The sequence below is a fragment of the Triticum aestivum genome, chromosome 5B, assembly GCF_018294505.1.
Source record: "Triticum aestivum cultivar Chinese Spring chromosome 5B, IWGSC CS RefSeq v2.1, whole genome shotgun sequence".
NCBI lineage: Eukaryota > Viridiplantae > Streptophyta > Magnoliopsida > Poales > Poaceae > Triticum > Triticum aestivum.
Window position 1 is genome coordinate 352,378,778 of NC_057807.1, and position 15,706 is coordinate 352,394,483.

Genomic DNA, 15,706 nt, shown 5'->3' on the forward strand with positions numbered 1-15,706 from the left:
TCCAGTGATCTACAATTAGATCAAAATTGTATTCCTTTGCCAAACACAGAGCAAGGTATATAGTAGGTCTGGTTCACAGCATAACATACTTTATAGAACCTATGACTGAGGCATAGGGAATGAATTTTCATTCTCTTTTTATTTTCTGCCATGGTCGGGTCTTGAGTCTTACTCAACTTCACACCTTGCAATACAGGCAAGAACTCCTTCTTTGAATGTTCCATTTTGAACTATTTCAAAAAAATTATCAAGGTATGTACTCATTGAAAAATCTTATCAAGCGTCTTGATCTATCTATTTAGATCTTGATGCTCAATGTGTAAGCAGCTTCAACGAGGTCTTGCTTTGAAAAACTCTTATTCAAGTATCCTTTCATGCTATCCAGAATTTCTATATCATTTCCAATCAACAATATGTCATCCACATATAATATTAGAAATGCTACACAGCTCCCACTCACTTTCTTGTAAATACAGGCCTTTCCAAAAGTCTGTATAAAACCATATGCTTTGATCAACTCATCAAAGCATATATTCCAACTCCGAGATGCTTGCACCAGTCCATTGATGGATCGCTGGAGGTTGCACATTTTGTTAGCACCTTTATGATTAACAAAACCTTCTGGTTGCATCATATACAACTCTTCTTTAAAAAATCCATTAAGGAATGCAGTTTTGACATCCACTTGCGAGATTTCATAAAATGTGGCAATTGCTAACATGATTCAGACAGACTTAAGCATCGATACGAGTGAGAAAATCTCATCGTATTCAACACCTTGAATTTGTTGAAAACCTTTCGCAACAAGTCGAGCTTAGCAGATAGTAACACTACTATCAGTGTCCGTCTTCCTCTTGAAGATCCATTTATTTAACATGGCTTGCTGATCATCGAGCAAGTCAATCAAAGTCCACCCTTTGTTCTCATATATGGATCCCATCTCAGATTTCATGGCCTCAAACCATTTCGCGGAATCTGGGCTCATCATCGCTTCCTCATAGTTCGTAGGTTTATCATGGTCTAGTAACATGACTTCCAGAATAGGATTACCGTACCACTCTAGTGCGGATCTTACTCTAGAAGACCTACGAGGTTTGGTAGCAACTTGATCTGAAGTTTCATGATCATCATCATTAACTTCCTCACTAATTGGTGTAGGAATCACTGGAACTGATTTCTGTGATAAACTACTTTCCAACAAGGGAGTAGATATAGTTACCTCATCAAGTTCTACTTTCCTCCCACTCACTTCTTTCGAGAGAAACTCCTTCTCTAGAAAGGATCCATTTTTAGCAACGAATATTTTGCCTTCGGATCTGTGATAGAAGGTGTACCCAACAGTTTCCTTTGGGTATTCTACGAAGACGCACTTCTTCGATTTGGGTTTGAGCTTATCAGGATGAAACTTTTTCACATAAGCATCGCAGCCCCAAACTTTAAGAAACGACAATTTTTGGTTTCTTGCCAAACCATAGTTCATAAGGCATCGTCTCAACGGATTTCGATGGTGCCCTATTTAAAGTGAATGCAGCTGTCTCTAATGTATAACCCCAAAACGATAGTGGTAAACTGATAAGAGATGTCACAGATCGCACCATATCCAACAAAGTGCGGTTACGACGTTCGGACACACCATAACATTGTGGTGTTCCAGGTGGCGTGAGCTGTGAAACTATTCCACATTGTTTTAATTGAAGACCAAACTCGTAACTCAAATATTCGTCTCCGCGATTAGATCACATAAACTTTATGTTCTTGTTACGATGATTTTTCCACTCCACTCTGAAATTCTTTGAACCTTTCAACTATTTCAGACTTATGTTTCATCAAGTAGATATACCCATATCTGCTCGAATCATCTTGTGAAGGTCAGAAAATAACGATACTTGCCACGAGCATCAACACTCATTGGATCGCATACATCGGTATGTATTATTTCCAGTAAGTCAGTAGCTTGTTCCATTGTTCCGTAGAACGGAGTTTTAGTCATCTTGCCCAAAAGGCACGGTTCGCAAGCATCAAATGATTCATAACCAAGTGATTCCGAAAATCCATCTTTATGGAGTTTCTTCATGCGCTTTACACCAATATGACCCAAACGGCAGTGCCACAAATAAGTTGCACTATCATTATTAACTTTGCATCTTTTGGCATCAATATTATGAATATGTGTATCACTACGATCGAGATCCAACAAACTATTTTCATTGGGTGTATAACCATCGAAGGTCTTATTCATGTAAACAGAATAACAATTATTCTCTAACTTCAAATGAATAACCGTATCACAATAAACATGATCAAATCATATTCGTGCTCAACGCAAACGCTAAATAACATTTATTTAGTTTTAACACTAATCTCAAAAATATAGGGAGTGTGTGATGATGATCATATCAATCTTGGAACTATTTCCAACACTCATCGTCACTTCCCCTCTACTAGTCTCTGTTTATTATGTAACTCCTGTTTCGAGTTACTAATCTTAGCAACCGAACAAGTATCAAAATACTCAGGGGCTACTATAAACACTAGTAAGGCACACATCAAACATATGTATATCAAATATACCTTTGTTCACTTTGTCATCCTTCTTATCCACCAAATATTTAGGGCATTTCCGCTTCCAGTGACCATTTCCTTTGCAGTGTAAGCACTCAGTTTCAGGCTTTGGTCTAGCTTTGGTCTTCTTCACGGGAGTGACAACTTGTTTGCCATTCTACTTGAAGTTTCCCTTTCTTTCCCTTTGCCCTTTTCTTGAAACTAGTGGTCTTGTCAATCATCAACACTTGATGCTCTTTCTTGATTTCTACCTTCGTCAATTTCAACATCACGAAGAGCTCGGGAATCGTTTTCGTCATCCCTTGCATACTATAGTTCATCACGAAGTTCTAGTAATTTAGTGATGGTGACTAGAGAATTCTATCAATCACTATCTTATCTGGAAGATTAACTCCCACTTGATTCAAGTGATTGAAGTACCCAGACAATCTGAGCACATGCTCACAAGTTGAGCGATTCTCCTCCATCTTTTAACTATAGAACTTGTTGGAGACTTCATATCTCTCAACTCGGGTATTTGCTTGAAATATTAACTTCAATTCCTGGAACATCTCATATGGTCCATGACGTTCAAAACATCTTTGTAGTCCCGATTCTAAGCTGTTAAGCATGGTGCACTAAACTATTAAGTAGTCATCATATTGAGGTAGCCAAACATTCATAACGTCTGCATCTGCTCCTGCAATAGGTCCGTCACCTAGCGGTGCATTAAGGACATAATTCTTCTGCGCAGCAATGAGGATAAACCTCAGATCACAGATGCAATCCGCATCATTGCTACTAACATCTTTCAACACAATTTTCTCTAGGAACATATAAAATAAACATATGAAAGCAACAACGCAAGCTATTGATCTACAACATAATTTGCAAAATACTACCAGGACTAAGTTCATGATAAATTTAAGTTCAATTAATCATATTACTTAAGAACTCCCACTTAGATAGACATCCCTCTAATCCTCTAAGTGATTACATGATCCATATCAACTACACCATGTCCGATCATCACGTGAGATGGAGTAGTTTCAACGGTGAACATCAATAGGTTGATCATATCTACTATATGATTCACGCTCGACCTTTCGGTCTCCGTGTTCCGAGGCCACATCTGTTATATGCTAGGCTCGTCAAGTTTAACCTGAGTATTCCGCGTGTGCAACTGTTTTGCACCCGTTGTATTTGAACGTAGAGCCTATCACACCCGATCATCACGTGGTGTCTCAGCACGAAGAACTTTTGCAACGGTGCATACTCAGGGAGAACACTTCTTGAAAATTTTAGTGAGAGATCATCTTAAAATGCTACCGTCAATCAAAGCAAGATAAGATGCATAAAGGATAAACATCACATGCAATCAATATAAGTGATATGATATGGCCATCATCATCTTGTGCTTGTGATCTCCATCTTCGAAGCACCGTCGTGATCACCATTGTCACCGGCGCGACACCTTGATCTCCATCGTAGCATCATTGTCGTTACGCCATCTATTGCTTCTACGACTATCGCTACCGCTTAGTGATAAAGTAAAGCAATTACAGGGCGTTTGCATTTCATACAATAAAGCGACAACCATATGGCTCCTGCCAGTTGCCGATAACTTCGGTTACAAAACATGATCATCTCATACAATAAAATATAGCATCACGTCTTGACCATATCACATCACAACATGCCCCACAAAAACAAGTTAGACATCCTCTACTTTGTTGTTGCAAATTTTACGTGGCTGCTACGGGCTGAGCAATAACCGTTCTTACCTACGCATCAAAACCACAACGATAGTTCGTTAAGTTAATGCTGTTTTAACCTTCGCAAGGACCGGGCATAGCCACACTCGATTCAGCTAAAGTGAGAGAGACAGACACCCGCCAGCCACCTTTAAGCACGAGTGCTCGTAACGGTGAAACCAGTCTCGCGTAAGCGTACGCGTAATGTCGGTCTGGGCCGCTTCATCTCACAATACCGCTGAGCCAAAGTATGACATGCTGGTAAGCAGTATGACTTGTATCGCCCACAACTCACTTGTGTTATACTCGTGCATATGACATCTACGCATAAACCTTGGCTCGGATACCACTGTTGGGGAACGTAGTAATTTCAAAAAAATTCCTACGCACACACAAGATCATGGTGGTGCATAGCAACAAGAGGGGAGAATGTGTCCACATACCCTCGTAGACCGTAAGCGGAAGCGTTATGACAACGCGGTTGATGTAGTCGTACGTCTTCACGATCTGATCGATCCAAGTACCGAACGTACGGCACCTCCAAGTTCAGCACACGTTCAGCTCGATGACGATCCCTGGACTCCGATCCAGCAAAGTGTCGGGGATGAGTTCTGTCAGCACGATGGCGTGGTGACGATGATGATGTTCTACCCGTGTAGGGCTTCGCCTAAACTCCGCGACGATATGACTAAGGTGGAATATGGTGGAGGGGGGCACCGCACACGGCTAAGGAACGATCACGTAGATGAACTTGTGTGTCCTAGGGTGCCCCCCTGCCCCCGTATATAAAGGAGCAAGGGGGGAGGCCGGCCGGCCCTTGTGGGCGCGCCAAGGAGGAGGAGTCCTCCTCCTAGTAGGAGTAGGACTCCCTTTTTCCTACTCCTACTAGGAGGGGGAAAGGAAGGGGGAGAGAGAGAGGGAAAGAGGGGGGCGCCGCCCCCCTCTCCTTGTCCAATTCGGACCAGAGGGGGAGGGTGCACGCGGCCCATGCTGGCTGCCCCTCTCTCTCTCCACTAAGGCCCATAAGGCCCATTACTTCTCCCGGGGGGGGGGGGTCCGGTAACCCTCTGGCACTCCGGTTTTCTCCGAAAACACCCGGAACACTTCCGGTGTCCGAATATAGTCGTCCAATATATCAATCTTTATGTCTCGACCATTTCGAGACTCCTCGTCATGTCCGTGATCACATCCGGGACTCCGAACAAACTTCGGTACATCAAAACTTATAAACTCATAATAAAACTGTCATCGTAACGTTAAGCATGCGGACCCTACGAGTTTGAGAACTATGTAGACATGACCTAGAACTATTCTCGGTCAATAACCAATAGCGGAACCTGGATGCTCATATTGGCTCCTACATATTCTATGAAGATCTTTATCGGTCAAACCGCATAACAACATACGTTGTTCCCTTTGTCATCGGTATGTTACTTGCCCGAGATTTGACCATCGGTATCCAATACCTAGTTTAATCTCGTTACCGGCAAGTCTCTTTACTCGTTACGTAATGCATCATTCCATAACTAACTCATTAGCTACATTGCTTGCAAGGCTTATAATGATGTGCATTACCGAGAGGGCCTAGAGATACCTCTCCGACAATCAGAGTGACAAAACCTAATCTCGAAATACGCCAACCCAACATGTACCTTCGGAGACACCTGTAGTACTCCTTTATAATCACCCAGTTACGTTGTGACGTTTGGTAGCACCCAAAGTGTTCCTCCGGTAAACGGGAGTTGCATAATCTCATAGTTACAGGAACATGTATAAGTCATGAAGAAAGCAATAGCAATATACTAAATGATCAAGTGCTAGGCTAACGGAATGGCTCATGTCAATCACATCATTCTCCTAATGATTTGATCCCGTTAATCAAATGACAACACATGTCTATGGTTAGGAAACATAACCCTCTTTGATTAATGAGCTAGTCAAGTAGAGGCATACTAGTGACGTTATGTTTGTCTATGTATTCACACATGTTTCATGTTTCCGGTTAATACAATTCTAGAATGAATAATAAACATTTATCATGATATAAGGAAATAAATACTAACTTTATTATTTCCTCTAGGGCATATTTCCTTCAGTCTCCCACTTGCACTAGAGTCAATAATCTAGTTCACATCACCATGTGATTTAACACCAATATTCACATCTATATGTGATTAATACCAATAGTTCACATTGTCATGTGATCAACACCCAAAGGGTTTTACTAGAGTCAATAATATAGTTCACATCGCTATGTTATTAACACCCAAAGAGTACTAAGGTATGATCATGTTTTGATTGTGAGAGAAGTTTAGTCAACGGGTCTATCACATTCAGAGCCGTATGTATTTTGCAAATATTCTATGTCTACAATGCTCTGCATGGAGCTACTCTAGCTAATTGCTCCCACTTTCAATATGTATCCAGATTGAGACTTAGAGTCATCTGGATCGGTGTAAAAGCTTGCACCGATGTAACTCTTTACGACGGGCTCTTTTATCACCTCCATAATCGAGAAGTATTTCCTTAGTCCTCACTAAGGATATTCTTGACCGCTGTCTAGTGATCTACTATTAGATCAAAATTGTATTCCTTTTCCAAACACAGAGCAAGGTATATAATAGGTCTGGTTCACAGCATAGCATACTTTATAGAACCTATGGCTGAGGCATAGGGAATGACTTTTCATTCTCTTTCTATTTTCTGCCATGGTCGGATCTTGAGTCTTACTCAACTTCACACCTTGCAACACAGGCAAGAACTCCTTCTTTGACTGTTCCATTTTGAACTATTTCAAAATTTTATCAAGGTATGTACTCATTGAAAAATCTTATCAAGCGTCTTGATCTATCTATATAGATCTTGATGCTCAATGTGTAAGTAGCTTCACCGAGGTCTTGCTTTGAAAAACTCTTATTCAAGTATCCTTTCATGCTATCCAGAATTTCTATATCATTTCCAATCAACAATATGTCATCCACATATAGTATTAGAAATGCTACAGAGCTCCCACTCACTTTCTTGTAAATACGGGCCTTTCCAAAAGTCTGTATAAAACCATATGCTTTGATCAACTTATCAAAGCGTATATTCCAACTCTGAGATGCTTGCACCAGTCCATTGATGGATCGCTGGAGCTAGCACATTTTGTTAGCACCTTTTGGATCGACAAAACCTTCTGGTTGTATCATATACAACTCTTCTTCCAGAAATCCATTCAAGAATGAAGTTTTGACATCCATTTGCCAAATTTCATAATCATAAAATGCAGCAATTGCTAACATGATTCGGACAGACTTAAGCATCACTACGGGTGGGAAAGTCTCATCGTAGTCAACCCCTTGACCTTGTCGAAAACCTTTTGCAACAAGTCGAGCTTTATAGACAGTTACATTACCGTCAGCGCCAGTCTTCTTCTTAAAGATCCATTTATTCTCAATGGCTTGCCGATCATCGGGCAAGTCAACCAAAGTCCATACCTTGTTCTCATACATGGATCCCATCTCAGATTTCATGGCTTCTAGCCATTTTGCGGAATCTGGGCTCATCATCGCTTCCTCATAGTTCGTAGGTTCGCCATGGTCAAGTAACATGACTTCCAGAATAGGATTACCGTACCACTTTGGTGCGGATCTTACTCTGGTAGACCTACAAGGTTTAGTAGAAACTTGATCTGAAGTTTCATGATCAATATCATTAGCTTCCTCACTAATTGGTGTAGTTGTCACAGGAACTGGTTCTTGTGATGGACTACTTTCCAATTAGGGAGCAGGTACAGTTACCTCATCAAGTTTTACTTTCCTCCCACTCACTTCTTTCGAGAGAAACTCCTTCTCTAGAAAGGATCCGAATTTAGCAACGAAAATATTGCCCTCAGATATGTGATAGAAGGTGTACCCAACAGTCTCTTTTGGGTAACCTATGAAGACACATTTCTCCGATTTGGGTTCGAGCTTATTTGGTTGAAGTTTCTTCACATAAGCATCGCAGCCCCAAACTTTAAGAAACGACAACTTTGGTTTCTTGCCAAACCACAGTTCATGAGGTGTCGTCTCAATGGATTTTGATGGTGCCTATTTTACGTGAATGCGGCCGTCTCTAAAGCATAATCCCAAAACGATATTGGTAATTGGTAAGAGACATCATTGATTGCACAATATGCAATAAAGTGCGGTTACGACATTCGGACACACCCTAATGCTATAGTGTTCCAGGTGGTGTGAACTGTGAAACTATTCCACATTGTTTTTATATGAAGGCCAAACTCGTAACTCAAATTTTCTTCTCTACGATCAGATCGTAAAAACTTTATTTTCTTGTTACGATGATTCTTCACTTCACTCTGAATTTCTTTGAACATTTCAAATGTTTCAGACTTGTGTTTCATTAAGTAGATATACTCATATCTGCTCAAATCATCTTGTGAAGGTCAAAAAATAACGATACCCGCCACGAGCATCAACACTCATTGGACCGCATACATCAGTATGTATTATTTCCAATAAGTCACTAGCTCGTTCCATTGTTCTGGAGAATGGAGTTTTCGACATCTTGCCCAAAAGGCACGGTTCGCAAGCATCAAATGATTCATAACCAAGTGATTCCAAAAATCCATCTTTATGGAGTTTCTTCATGTGCTTTACACCGATATGACCCAAACGGCAGTGCCACAAATAAGTTGCACTATCATTATTAACTTTTGCATCTTTTGGCGTCAATATTATGAATATGTGTATCACTACGATCGAGATCCAACATACTATTTTCATTGGGTGTATGACCATTGAAGGTTTTATTCATGTACACAGAACAACAATCATTCTCTGACTTTAAATGAATAACCGTATTGCAATAAACATGATCAAATCATATTCACGCTCAACGCAAACAACAATTAACATTTATTTAGGTTTAACACTAATCCCGAAAGTATAGGGAGTGTGCGATGATGATCATATCAATCTTGGAACCACTTCCAACACACATCGTCGCTTCACCCTCAACTAGTCTCTGTTTATTCTGTAACTCCTGTTTCGAATTACTAATTATTAGCAACCAAACAAGTATCAAATACTCAAGGGCTACTATAAACACTAGTAAGATACACATCAATAACATGTATATCAAATATACCCTTGTTCACTTTGCCATCCTTCTTATCCACCAAATATTCAGGGCATTTTCGCTTCCAGTGACCATTTCCTTTGCAGTGTAAGCACTCAGTTTCAGGCTTTGGTCCAGCTTTGGGCTTCTTCGCCGGAGTGACAACTTGCTTGTCATTCTACTTGAAGATCCCTTTCTTTCCCTTTGCCCTTTTCTTGAAACTAGTGGTCTTGTCAATCATCAACACTTGATGCTCTTTCTTGATTTCTACCTTCATCGATTTCAGCATCACGAAGAGCTCAGGAATCGTTTTCATCATCCCTTGCATTATAGTTCATCACGGAGTTCCGGTAACTTGGTGATGGTGACTAGAGAACTCTGCCAATCACTATCTTATCTGGAAGATTAACTCCCACTTGATTCAAGCGATTGTAGTACTCAGACAATCTAAGTACTTGCTCACTAGTTGAGCAATTCTCCTCCATCTTTTAGGCGAAGTATTTGTCAGAGGTCTCATACCTCTTGACACAGGCATGAGTCTGAAATACCAATTTCATCTCATGGAACATCTCATATGTTTCGTGACGTTTCAAAAACGTTTTTGTAGTCCCGGTTCTAAGCCATAAAGAATGGTGCACAAAACTATCAAGTAGTCATCATATTGAGCTAGCCAAACGTTCATAACGTCTGTATCTGCTCCTTCAATATGTTTGTCACCTAGCGGTGCATCAAGGACATAATTCTTCTGTGTAGCAATGAGGATAAACCTCAGATCACGGATCCAATATGCATCATTGCTACTAACATCTTTCAACACAATTTTCTCTAGGAACATATCAAAATAAACATATGAAAGCAACAACGCAAGCTATTGATCTACAACATAATTTGCAAAATACTACCAGGACTAAGTTCATGATAAATTTAAGTTCAATTAATCATATTAGTTAAGAACTCCCACTTAGACAGACATCTCTCTAGTCATCTAAGTGATCACGTGATCCAAATCAACTAAACCATGTCCGATCATCACGTGAGATGGAGTAGTTTTCAATGGTGAACATTACTATGTTGATCATATCTACAATATGATTCACGCTCGACCTTTCGGTCTCCGTGTTCCGAGGCCATATCTGTTATATGCTAGGCTCGTCAAGTTTAACCTGAGTATTCCGCGTGCGCAACTGTTTTGCACCTGTTGTATTTGAACGTAGAGCCTATCACACCCGATCATCACGTGGTGTCTCAGCACGAAGAACTTTCGCAATGGTGCATACTCAGGGAGAACACTTCTTGATAATTAGTGAGAGATCATCTTATAATGCTACCGTCAAACAAAACAGAATAAGATGTATAACAGATAAACATCATATGCAATGATATGGCCATGATCATCTTGCGCCTTTGATCTCCATCTCCAAAGTACTGTCATGATCTCTATCATTACCGGCATGACACCATGATCTTTATCATCTTGATCTATATCAATGTGTCGTCACATGGTCGTCTCGCCAACTATTGCTCTTGCAACTATTGCTATCGCATAGTGATAAAGTAAAGCAATTGTTTGGCACTTGCATCTTATGCAACAAAGAGACAACCATAGGGTTTCTGCCAGTTGCCGATAACTTCAACAAAGCAAGACCTCGGTGAACGTAGATGTCATATGCATGAGTAGAACACAAGTGAGTTGTGGGCGATACAAGAACACAAGTAGAACTTGATGAGGTAATTGTACACGTTCAGATAATGTATGCCTCTACGGGATCGGTCTACTGAAGGAAATATGCCTTGGGCGATACATATAAGTGTTACGGGAATTACTATGTTCACGCATGATCCAGGTGATCATGACGGTGCTTGGAAGATGGAGATCACAAGCACAAGATGATGATGGCCATATCATATCACTTATATTGATTACATGTGATGTTTATCCTTTATGCATCTTATCTTGCTTTGATTGACGGTAGCATTTTAAGATGATCTCTCACTAAATTATCAAGAAGTGTTCTCCCTGAGTAGGCACCATTGCGAAAGTTCTTCGTGCTGAGACACCACGTGATAATCGGGTGTGATAGGCTCTACGTTCAAATACAACGGGTACAAAACAGTTGCACACGCGGAATACTCAGGTTAAACTTGACAAGCCTAGCATATAACAGATATGGCCTTGGAACACGGAGACCGAAAGGTTGAGCGTGAATCATATAGTGGATATGATCAACATATTGATGTTCACCGTTGAAACTACTCCATCTCACGTGACGATCGGACATGGTGTAGTTGATATGGATCATGTAATCACTTAGAGGATTAGAGGGATGTCTATCTAAGTGGGAGTTCTTAAGTATATGATTAATTGAACTTAAATTTATCATGAACTTAGTACCTGATAGTATTTTGCTTGTCTATGTTTGTTGTAGAGAGATGGCTCGTGCTGTTGTTCCGTTGAATTTTAATGCGTTCCTTGAGAAAGCAAAGTTGAAAGATGATGGTAGCAATTACACGGACTGGGTCCGTAACCTGAGGATTATCCTCATTGCTGCACAGAAGAATTATGTCCTGGAAGCACCGCTGGGTGCCAGGCCTACTGCTGATGCAACTGACGACGTTAAGAACGTCTGGCAGAGCAAAGCTGATGACTACTCGATAGTTCAGTGTGCCATGCTTTACGGCTTAGAACCAGGTCTTCAACGATGTTTTGAACGTCATGGAGCATATGAGATGTTCCAGGAGTTGAAGTTAACATTTCAAGCAAATGCCCGGATTGAGAGATATGAAGTCTCCAATAAGTTCTATAGCTGCAAGATGGAGGAGAATAGTTCTGTCAGTGAACACATACTCAAAATGTCTGGGTATAATAATCACTTGATTCAACTGGGAGTTATTCTTCCTGATGATAGTGTCATTGACAGAATTCTTCAATCACTGCCACCAAGCTACAAGAGCTTCGTGATGAACTATAATATGCAAGGGATGGACAAAACTATTCCCGAGCTCTTTGCAATGCTAAAAGCCGCGGAGGTAGAAATCAAGAAGGAGCATCAAGTGTTGATGGTTAACAAGACCACCAGTTTCAAGAAAAAGGGCAAAGGGAAGAAGAAGGGAACTTCAAGAAGAACAACAAACAAGTTGCTGCTCAAGAGAAGAAACCGAAGTCTGGACCTAAGCCTGAGACTGAGTGCTTCTACTGCAAGCAGACTGGACACTGGAAGCGGAACTGCCCCAAGTATTTGGCGGATAAGAAGGATGGCAAAGTGAACAAAGATATATGTGATATACATTTTATTGATGTGTACCTTACTAATGCTTGCAGTAGTACCTGGGTATTTGATACTGGTTCTGTTGCTAATATTTGCAACTCGAAACAAGGACTACGGATTAAGTGAAGATTGGCTAAGGACGAGGTGACGATGCGCGTAGGAAATGGTTCCAAAGTCGATGTGATCGCGGTCGACACGCTACCTCTACGTCTACCATCGGGATTAGTTTTAGACCTAAATAATTGTTATTTGGTGCCAGCGTTGAGCATGAACATTATATCTGGATCTTGTTTGATGCGAGACGGTTATTCATTTAAGTCAGAGAATAATGGTTGTTCTATTTATATGAGTAATATCTTTTATGGTCATGCACCCTTGAAGAGTGGTCTATTTTTATTGAATCTCGATAGTAGTGATACACATATTCATAGTGTTGAAACCAAAAGATGCAGAGTTGATAATGATAGTGCAACTTATTTGTGGCACTGCCGTTTGGGTCATATCGGTGTAAAGCACATGAAGAAACTCCATACCGATGGGCTTTTGGAATCACTTGATTATGAATCACTTGGTACTTGCGAACCGTGCCTCATGGGCAAGATGACTAAAACGCCGTTCTCCGGAACTATGGAGCGAGCAACTGATTTGTTGGAAAACATACATACTGATGTTTGTGGTCCAATGAATGTTGAGGCTCGAGGCGGATATCGTTATTTTCTCACCTTCACAGATGATTTGAGCAGATATGGGTATATCTACTTAATGAAACACAAGTCTGAAACTTTTGAAAAGTTAAAACAATTTCAGAGTGAAGTGGAAAATCATCGTAACAAGAAAATTAAATTTCTACGATCTGATCATGGAGGAGAATATTTGAGTTACGAGTTTGGTTTACATTTGAAACAATGCGGAATAGTTTCACAAGTCACGTCACCCGGAACACCACAACGAAATGGTGTGTCCAAACATCGTAATCATACTTTACTAGATATGGTGCGATCTATGATGTCTCTTACTGATTTACCGCTATCGATTTGGGGTTATGCTTTAGAGACGGCCGCATTGACGTTAAATAGGGCACCATCAAAATCCGTTGAGACGACGCCTCATGAACTGTGGTTTGGCAAGAAACCAAAGTTGTCGTTTATTAAAGTTTGGGGCTGCGATGCTTATGTGAAGAAACTTCAACCAGATAAGCTCGAACCCAAATCGGAGAAATGTGTCTTCATAGGATACCCAAAAGAAACTATTGGGTACACCTTCTATCAGAGATCTGAGGGCAAGATTTTCGTTGCTAAATTCGGATCCTTTCTAGAGAAGGAGTTTCTCTCGAAAGAAGTGAGTGGGAGGAAAGTAGAACTTGATGAGGTAATTGTACCTGCTCCCTTATTGGAAAATAGTTCATCACAAGAACCGGTTCCTGTGACAACTACACCAATTAGTGAGGAAGCTAATGATATTGATCATGAAACTTCAGATCAAGTTTCTACTGAGCCTCGTAGGTCTACCAGAGTAAGATCCGCACCAGAGTGGTACAGTAATCCTATTCTGGAAGTCACGTTACTTGACCATGATGAACCTACGAACTATGAGGAAGCGATGATGAGCCCATATTTCGCAAAATGGCTAGAGGCCATGAAATCTAAGATGGGATCCATGTATGAGAACAAAGTATGGACTTTGGTTGACTTGCCCGATGATCGGCAAGCCATTGAGAATAAATGGATCTTTAAGAAGAAGACTGACGCTGATGGTAATGTAACTGTCTATAAAGCTCGACTTGTTGCAAAAGGTTTTCGACAAGTTCAAGGGGTTGACTACGATGAGACTTTCTCACCCGTAGCGATGCTTAAGTCTGTCCGAATCATGTTAGCAATTGCTGCATTTTATGAATATTAAATTTGGCAAATGGATGTCAAAACTGCATTCTTGAATGGATTTCTGGAAGAAGAGTTGTATATGATACAGCCATAAGGTTTTGTTGATCCAAAAGGTGCTAACAAAGTGTGCAAGCTCCAGCGATCCATTTATGGACTGGTGCAAGCATCTCGGAGTTGGAATAAATGCTTTGATAGTGTGATCAAAGCATATGGTTTTATACAGACTTTTGGAAAAGCCTGTATTTACAAGAAAGTGAGTGGGAGCTCTGTAGCATTTCTGATATTATATGTAGATGACATATTATTAATTGGAAATGATATAGAATTTCTGGATGGCATAAAGGGATACTTGAATAAAAGTTTTTCAATGAAAGACCTCGGTGAAGCTGCTTACATATTGGGCATCAAGATTTATAGAGATAGATCAAGACGCTTAATAGGACTTTCACGATGCACATACCTTGATAAATTTTTGAAAAGTTCAAAATGGATCAGGTAAAGAAAGGGTTCTTGCCCGTGCTACAAGGTGTGAAGTTGAGTCAGACTCAATGCCCGACCACAGCAGAAGATAGAGAGAAAATGAAAGATGTTCCCTATGCTTCATCCATAGGCTCTATCATGTATGCAATGCTGTGTACCAGACCTGACGTATGCTTAGCAATAATCTTGGCAGGAAGGTACCAAAGTAATCCCGGAGTGGATCACTGGACAACGGTCAAGAACATCCTGAAATACCTGAAAAGGACTATGGATATGTTTCTCGTATATGGAGGTGACAAAGAGCTACTCGTAAATGGTTACGTCGATGCAAGCTTTGACACTGATCCGGACGATTCTAAATCGCAAACCGGATACGTGTTTTTATTAAACGGTGGAGCTGTAAGTTGGTGCAGTTGTAAACAAAGCATCATGGCGGGATCTACATGTGAAGCGGAGTACATAGCTGCTTCGGAAGCAGCAAATGAAGGAGTCTGGATGAAAGAGTTCATTTCCGATCTAGGTGTCATACCTAGTGCATCGGGACCAATGAAGATCTTCTGTGACAATACTGGTGCAATTGCCTTGGCAAAGGAATCCAGATTTCACAAGAGGACCAAGCACGTCAAGAGACACTTCAATTCCATCCAGGACGAAGTCCAGGTGGGAGACATAGAGATTTGCA